Source organism: Dendroctonus ponderosae, unplaced genomic scaffold (assembly GCF_020466585.1).
Source record: "Dendroctonus ponderosae isolate FM_Combo_2020 unplaced genomic scaffold, Dpon_F_20191213v2 Dpon_F_20191213_3, whole genome shotgun sequence".
NCBI classification, from domain to species: Eukaryota; Metazoa; Arthropoda; class Insecta; order Coleoptera; family Curculionidae; genus Dendroctonus; species Dendroctonus ponderosae.
The window spans coordinates 13008865-13018583 of NW_026018508.1; positions in this window are offsets into that span (position 1 = coordinate 13008865).

The window sequence follows — 9719 nt, forward strand, 5'->3', positions numbered from 1 at the left end:
ACCATTCGTTAAGTGGAATTTCATCGTCTGGTTCATAATCATTTTCTTTTCTTACAAATCCCCCATGCTTAAAGCAATTTGCAATGGTTTTTCGGTTAACTTTTGGCCAAGCTCTATGAATGAAATTGACTGCATCTAAGAGATTTATAGAAAATGTTTCATTTTTATCAATCCCCTCTAACGTTTTCATAAGAAGAATTTTACACCGGCAGACTCTCCAACAATTTTTCCGCTACTGATATTATGCCTCTTCTTGAAACGCTCTTCCCAACTTTTAGAACAAGCAAACTCTTTGTTTTTGATTTTACTCCACATTTCACTAGCATTTTCTTGCAAAACACTGTACCAAACCACGTATGGGAACGTTTTCTTGTCATTTTTGAGTAAACCACTTAATAAGTCCCTTGTCAACCTTTTCACGTGATGATAATTTTAACTTCCCACATTTAACATTTGTTTTGTCATACGCTGATAAAATGTTTTCTCTGTTTTTCCATATTGTTGCAACAGTAGACTTTCCAAGTGCTAATTCCTTACAAATGTCTCTGCTTTACTCCACTTTTTATTTTGTTAATAATCTCGTACTTCTCATTTAGTGAAAAAGTTTTGCGTTTTTGTTTTTCGCGGCAAAAAACAACAAGTCACTGCTTGTTTCTCGCTCTCACTAATATAAACAACGCCGCACGATTCGTGTTGCAGAGCGTGGAAGTTCGTTATAAACGGAAAGTGAATATACAACGAACCTAAAAAGTGATCGTTATATTCGGAAGTTCGTTATAAACGTGTTCGTTATAACCAGTAGAAGAATACGTTGGTCTTTATGGACGACGTATCAATTAACGGAAAAAAGTTCGTTTTAACCGAAAGTTCACTATAACCGGGTTTATTATAAGCGGACTTTACTGTATTATTAATATAATAATATAGAATATAATAGAATAAGAAACGTATTGTAAAGTTGAATAATATATTTTCATTGATTAATTTAGGCCATGATTGCGTAATTACAGATTTTATGTGAAAATTGTTTGGGCAAATTTGAACTTTGGCAACACTACTAACATCGCACGGACAGGTTCTAACTTCCAACCCATAACCTAACTATTTAATTTTGAATTTTTATTTAATATGTTCGGTATGTGTTCGTTCTGAAACCTAAAATTCATAAAAATAGCTACATAAAGGCAGCTTCAATGTTTTCTTCCATCTTAGCGACTTCTCGTTTAATAACATTACAAACTTACAAAATTGATTATTATTAAATAAAGTGAGGTTTATTCTATTACTTACACTTAACGTTATTTCCCTGAACACCTGCGCACGATTAGAATAACGTTTAGCGTTTAAGGCCATCATAATTTTAAGGGGCCTAAAAACTCTCTATTTACCCGACAAAACACGGTATCTTTATTGCATCGATCCCGATAAACACTACGGGGTGATAATTTTTTGCGGGGTTCAACACTCACCAGATCGGCAACGAAACGTTTGCGGGCAAAACTATTTGGTTGGTGAATAAATTAATAAACTGTCGTTGGAGTGATCGAATACTTATTGCAACCGGGAAAAATAACGAATGTTCCGTAAACGTTGGTAAGTTTGTCGGTTTGAGCCCGTTATCAAGTCGGGATCGCCGAATATGGTTTGTTTGTTTTAATTAACAATATGTACACACATCCACACTTGGCACAGACAGATGGGTGTTTTATTAATAAATTGTTAGTTCGCGAACGTTCATCAGGGAGATATATACAAGTGTTAATTACCCGATGTTTACTCGACGGTCTTCGTTATCGTTTTGTTCAGAAATGACGAAAAACAACAATTAATTGGATTATTCATTACGGTAGCGAAACGTCTCTAATTGGGCTTTTAATTAAATAGCTTCACTTGACTGAGTGGGGATTACCTCAAACTTTTATCCCATCAAAGCATCCCCGTTGAAATTATCTAAAGAAATGTGGAATTTGCATTTTGCAGCAGGAGCTCGATTCATTAACTTCTTTTCTTCTCAATTTCCCTTCTACAAAATATCTTCCAATAACCTGGTGCGTATTTCTGTCTTTTAGGTCGACGTGAAAAAGATTTTCTTTCTAACCTTTCGCAAGCACACCTGTGAAGATGTAGGCCCCTGATGCTTGCGAAACGTCCGCTATTTCTATTCTATTTCCGGGCGGATTAGAAGCCCGAAAAACCCACCAGTTTGATTCTGAAACTCTTGATAATAAGCAATTGTTTCCTGGATGGAATTGACCAATAGACAGCGGCCGACTTTGAGTCGCTCACGGCAAAGGAGCATAGAAGAAGGGCCGGTAACGAGCAAACGTTTTCGTTTCGGCAAAACACATCCGTTTTGCATGTTTGAATAATAAGTATCCCCTAATTGGAGAAAAACAGGCCGCACGAAACGCTCCCGGGGGCGGCATTTTCCATTTTCCGCCTCCCGTGTCCGTCGTCCGGCCGTCTTCTGCTCGACTGGACAGTGCTGCTGGTCCGGCTCGTTATACATACAATAAATATGGATTAATAGAGCCATTCGGTACGTAAACATCGTTATTTCTGCCAGATATCTTCTCCAGGTGATTCGAATAGATTTCGCGATCCAGAGGCGGCGACTTTGATTTAATCCCCAGTGATGGTTGGCTAAAAGAACATGTAACCTATACATAGATAATGTCTTCACATGCGATCGTCCCATCTTTGAAGGATTTGCAATCGGTCAACCATTGATCAATGATGAAAATTAACCAACTCTACCATCATTCAAATTAACCATTTGACTGAAATAGTATCGAGCAATTTCCCGCAACAACCCTACACTTTGCCATTAATTTAGAGACCCGCCACTGGTTTGATGTACACATATTTGATTTGCTTTCCCGTAGTTAGCCGAGTCCCTTATTGCCAATTATTCGGATCTATATACATAATATGTTAAACTCGGTGGGAAGGAAAAGTATATTTACTCTCCGTTATATTATGACCAATGAGCCTGTCGTGTCATCAACGGCCTTCAGCTGAAAATTATGTTAAAATTAAGACATTTTGAGATATTTTTAATTTTTTCTAAAAATCGACCTCCACCCTTGGAAAAATGTCGATCAAAAATCAAAATTTGCGAAATTTTAAAAAAATTTGCGAAACTAATTAATTGCATGAAAAATCTGTCGACGAAGAAGGCCAAAAATTAATTTTATGTTGAAACTAATGGGTTTTTCGGGTTTTTAGGCCGTCGTTGGGTAGAATTTCTTCTTGACGTTTCGCAAGCACGAGTGGCTTGCATCTTCAGGAGTGCTTCTTCAGCTTACTTGCTGAAGAAGAAATTCTACCCAACGACGGCCTAAAAACCCATTAGTTTCAAGGAATGGCCTCGAAAGTCCATCTCTTTTGATAATTTTATGTTGTTTATTAATTTAATGTTTATCACATATGTTAGGGTTAAATTTATCGAAGAATGCGATCGATGCAAAATTCAATAATTTTTAATGAACGCTTTGCACCGTCACCATCAAATCAATAAGAATCCATCTCCCCTGGCAACCCCACGGATGTTCTGTGTTGTTGGCCGGAAGTACCGCCGCGCCGTCTCCTGTCGCTGCCATGAAGTAGCGCCGATGTTGCCACTCCCGTCCTGGGTGTGTCCCGCCTATCAGTGTTGCCGCTCTCGCCGTGGTTGCTCCGTTTTCCCAGGTCGCTTACATTTAAATGCTTTTTATCAAGCACCTTCAAAACCAATCACAGCTTCTTGTGAGATAAATAGGCTTTACAAAAAGAAAACATGTTGCCACTTCATTCATTCCTTTCATTAAAACAACGCAACCGGCGCCAGTCAAAGTCTCTCTTCGATTTAGTATCCGAAAAATCCTGAAAACTCCCAAAAATTTCCTATTAACGTGAGATTTTCTCTTTCGAGTGATGTTATGGGCCGCGAATGGCCCGATTGTCGAATGATTTGCCTTGAAAAAGCGAAAGTCTGCAACAAATAAATTGGCCAAATCCCGACTCTTTTTCGAACCGATAATGTAGATTAAATCATTGGCATGGCCCTCCCCCGAATAAACCTCTCTGGGTCATTTGTTTCTTTTTTACGCTATCCCACAGTTCCTTCGATTGTCGAGCTCATATAGCAAGAAGATTTCAGCAACTATCGGAAGTTAAGTCGATTTTCTTGCTTGCAAAGCGTTTAATAATGGCCGATGCCGAAAGACCGCACCGACGAATTTGTTTTTGTCTCCGGAAATTGTCAGGATTCAGTTTATCGGTTCCTAATATCTTTCGGTGAAGTGGGTGGGGCGCACTCTCTGCCCTCTTTGATAGCTTTACAGGCTTTATTAGGAGATAACTGCTTTTCATTGCGATGCTCATTTGATCCATTCAGCTGATGCTTGTTGCCTAAATCCGAGATTTTGATTCCTCACATGGGGTTGCAGAATATGTCGAGGCCGGTGTACAAATCTTCATTAATCTATGTTCCAGACGATTGAATATTTTGGAGCGATGAGGATATTAACATGGGAAATCGGCAGGTATCATTGGAATAAAATGGCTCTTTCTCCACCCTTTCGCTGTTCACTCGCAAAACCGATTGAAGGTGATCGAATAAGGCCCGTTAGTAAATGTCAGCCAACCGAATTTTCCATGTTTCAATTCGAGCTGCCAGCAGCCGCACTCTGTGTCGTCTTAAATGCGCTGTGATCAACCCAGAAATGTGCCTCTTGTCTCCTAAATCAACCAGATTACAAATAAAAGCCACAAAATGTTCACGTCCCATAAATGCACTAAATTCGTTGGAAATCTAATTTGCTCCGCGAACACTTGTCTCGCTTGAATACTTAAATATTCCTCTGAATTTTCCTCGGATATTTTATCAAATAAACGTATGGCAAATTTTATCATTTTTTCCTCGCTCTACGTCTGGCCTGTTAACTGAATTTTCCGTAATTATCTCTGTCCCTTCGATGTTGTATTGAATGGGTAGTTTTCGCATTTGCTTCAAATCACAATATGAGTAAGGAGAACAGAACATAGGAAAGCCACCCATTTCAACTAAAATATGATGAAAGTCCTGCCTAATCCATTCATCCGCTTGCAAAAGACTTTTAAAGGGCTTGCTGGAACACTCGGTAAAACATTTTGACTGAGCAAACAGCGGTCTGTATACAAAACCTCTTCGATAAAATGCCCAGCTCTCTTTTTACTAGACTTCCACTTCAATTAGTTATAATATGATTTAGTCCCTTGAAAGAGCTTCGTTATATTTTGATGAAGCCGCCCATTCTTTTCGTTCTGGTCACTGCCGAATAGAGGCCCTTAGCCCTGGTACAATTTTCCATCGCACTGAATAGTATTTGACCCAATCGGTACGAAAATATATTAGAAAAACCAAAAAAACCACTCGATTTTAATTGGGATTTTGCGTGATCCTCACTCTGGTCCAGTGCAAGTTRTCGTTTGTGATATCGTCCGTTGAAGATTTCAACCGCTCAAAAAMCGTTYAAAATAGACAGAAAATGTTGATTATTCGGGAACTGGAAAGGCTCCGGTGTCTTTTAATTAGCTCGTTGCATTCCTTGTCTCTGTCCGATGRTAATGATGTATCACTCGAGGTATTTTGAGGAACTTGAATTTTTWGRAAAAATCGACCTCTTACCATTTTTTCGACCAAAAATCAAAATTTTACAATCGCGTTTTTTGGCCTTATTGGATTGTTTCCGAGCTAACAAGCTGCCCAATAGCGAATATAAAAGCTCTGGGTCGATAATAAGGAAGATATCGTCCGTTGAAGATTGCGACCGCTCAAAAACCGTTCAAAATACACAGAAAATGTTGATTATTTGGGAACCGGAAAGGCCCCGGTCTCTTTTAATCAGCTCGTTGCATTCCTTGTCTCTTTCCGATGAAAATGATGTATCACTCGGGGTATTTTGAGAAACTTGATTTTTTTGGAAAAATCGACCTTTTACTCCCACTTATSAAATTTTCKACCAAAAATCAAAATTTTGCAATCGCGTTTTTTRCCCTTATTGGATTGTTTCCGACCTAAGAAGCTGCCCAATATCGACTATGAACGTTGTGGGCCGATAATARGRAAGATATCGTCCGTTGAAGATTGCRACCGCTCAAAAACCGTTCAAAATAGACACAAAATGTTGATTATTYGGRAACTGGAAASGCTYYGGTGTTTTTTAATCAGCTCGTTGCATTCTTTGTCTCTTTCCGATGAAAATGATGTAGCAGTCGAGGTATTTTGAGAAACTTGAATTTTTTAATTAGGGTTTTGCGTGTTCCTCACTCTGGACCAGTGCAAGTTATCTTTTGTAACTAGCGTTATTAATTTGAAACTGGCTTAATTAACGCCCATAATAACTGAAATCTAATTCGAACAGTAAAACCGAATGAGAGTTTGGTGGTTATGTTGAAACTGTTGCATTTTCCATTAAAACATTAACATTAACAAAAGTCTCGGCAGTTTTTCGCGAGTTTAAAACTTCATTTCATGAACCCGAATTTTACAGGAAACAACATGTTGCGAGCATAAATATAATCACACGTCCAAATGAATTATTTATTCGAGGCTCCATTAGCTTATTGCCCAGGAAGTTTCCTCCTTTAAAAATGCTGCATTGTTAATGGACCGCATGAAATATTAACCCTGATTGCATTAGATCTAATTAATTACTGACTAAGGCTCCAAACCAAAATAACTGCGAACCTTTTAACGTTATTCGATTTTTCAATTATTTAGTCTTGATTGTGTTCAAAATTACTTTTTCGATCGGTTCAGTTGTACGCTCAACCACACAAATCGCTCTCTTCCACGCATGGAATTTTTTTTTCAAGTAGTCCAGCCCTTCACCCGTTTGGAAATCAACCAAAGAATTAGTTTTTCTTTTTCTGTCATGGTTTAGTCGGAGTTTTGGCCGGAATAAGCAGAATCTGAAGTGTGCTCACTGTTAGATTATAAAGGCATTCATTAGAGCTTCCTAATTACTCATTGCTCTAATGAATAAGCACTAATGAACCACTCTTTGTTAATTAAAGGGAGCGTCTGATGTACTGTCAAAGCAGTGCAGTCGAATTTCACTTTTCCTGATTTTATCATCGATTGCTTCCACAACTACTGGCTGGAATGTTTTTCTCTGTTGAATTTATATTAGACGTACACCCTAATCACCTGCTGTTCAGAAGATTAAAACAATTGTAAAAATGGACTGTACTGATGTCTGAATCAGCTCAGTGTATGCTTTTGAGTGGGCCTGGGTAAAGGTGTCAACGCACAAAAACCAATGTCGGCTCAGTAAAACGCGTCAACGCATTTTGTGATAGAGTCAACTGATAATACGAGAAACGTGTTGGAGACTAGGCCTGGGTAACTCTGTGAATTTTTAGGAGTTGGCGTAGTGCAACTCAACACACCGGCGCAGTAACTCAGTTCTCTTGCTGGGAAAACGTGACTTACAAAAATGAGTGAATTTTTCTTTAGTTGTTTTTGGACAAACTGGTAAAACGTTAGTCTTAACAGGTGATGATCTCTTTTAGATGTTAAAATTTCGGATTTCGGAAAGCTTTAATCCGCTTTAACAAAAGGGTTTTGCTGAAGAGAGCCTACGAAACACGACGGTTGCGTTGTTTTAATGAATTGAATAAATGAAGTTGCAACACGTTTTCTTCGTGTAGAGCCTAGTGGTCGCACAAGCGCATTTTCAACGTCTCACAAGCGGATCAACGCTTGCAAAATTCAGAATTTCATGCGATTTAAATGAACTTTCGAAGGTTTGAAGGAATTTTGACCACATCTGGAGCGCACTCTTCTTTACTAAATACACAACTCTGAGCTTGTAGAGTATTTTTCTCTTCGCGTCTCACTGTGCCGCACTTTGAATTACGCTTTAAATTGCGCAAAAAATGATCACCACATTTGTAGGAGTAACATTTGATCAATCAAATGGGTGACTGCAACGCAACTGCACCGGTGAGTTACTGTGCCGGTGCATTGGGTGGGCGCAACAAGCCATACAGAACCGAGATAAATAAGAATTTTGAACACGAGTTAGGTTCGGTTATCCGGAATCATATGATGAATGGGAAAAAGTGTTACTCAAGGTGTTACAGCTAAGATTCAAGGTGTTATAACGCATTGATACAGAGAGCGGCTGCAACACAATAGTGCCGCACAACAGTGTCACCCAGGAATACTTATGCGCAAATCACTTCTGAAGTTGCGAACTTCTCCCGTTCATGTTGAGAAATGCCAAAGATTGTTTTTTGAATACGCCCAAAACACAAAAGCCTAATTCGGTAGAAAATCATTAATGAATTATGTGGAAAACAAAAGCGCCATGGGCATCGCAGCAACACAGAAACCGTTCGGGTTTCAGATATAATACACGCAATCTAATATTCTTCTATTTGTTTTAGGCTTAAATGTTTGCCTAATCAACTGCTGTTTAGACTACATTAAATTTAATTACTGGGTTTAAGGCCAAGAGTTTACGGGACTCGGATGTGTACCCACGTTTATTAAGCGCAAACCGGTTTGAACTCGCTTGAGTGACAAGCTGTTTTATTTCGATTAATACCTGATGATGTGTCTTGTGTGTTTTGTTGAAGTTGCGCTCAAATTTGCACAGTTGGATCGTGTTTGCAGCGGATCCGTTTAGGACTATAGAGTAACAATCCAGCTGAAAACATCCTCCAAATTCTAGTTTTCTGCTATCTGACATCGATTTTCCGCAAAACGTGCCGAATTTTCGGCCAAAAAATCGCCAGCCTATCATATTCCGCTGTTAATTAATGCCGTAAAGCCGACGAAGAGTGCTCATTAGGACCTTGTTACTCCAGCGCTGGATAATGAATCTCTACAAGACACTCTTTATTGTGGTCGCTTTTAACAAGACCTTCAATTACTTTAATTAAAGTTATTCTTTTCACGAGCGATACAGGGGGGTTGTTGTAACACCGACCAACTTTCTCAACCATATAATATCATTGAAACTACATGATCAATGATACATAACCTTTAACCGGTGGTTTTGGATGACAGTTGTGACCTATTTAGGTATATAACGCATTTGTCCCAAAAAGATGGCAGCACTCGTGGGGCTGTTTTGTCGCAGCACTGACCGCAAGGTGACACCGTTATCCTAACCTCAACGGATGTTATTGTCTCTTTTATTTCCTTTACTTCATGTTTATCCATGGTTACCGGAGTTTTTAATAATTACATTAACAGGTATTTACGTAATGTTAATTAGGCAGATTGCCTTGAAAAACATTGTTGCCATCCTTCTGGTCTAGTTTTTTGCAAATATTTGAGTTTTTAATAACATTTAATTTTTTTTACTATTTTTTCTGCACTCCCAAGACACCCCCCACACCCGATCGTTCCACTCTTCCGATATTTTAAAAAAACATATTTTTTTTCTCAGTAAAACAGGTCAGATCGTCATATTTTGAGCTAACGAATGTGGCAGTACCCGTGTGATCATGTGCTTACTGCATAGAAGAAGGCTTATACAGAAACGACTATTACTCTTGTAGAAAGTGTGTCGCGAAAGTGGCGCGCCCTGGTGGCTGAGAAAAAAAGAATTTAAACAAACCTGCATTATGAACCCACTACACTTGCTTATTTTTAATGGTGTCGCAAGGGGTACCTGATAATAGGGATAAATGACACTACTACACAAAAACACATATAAATATATATATTACTTTTTTTT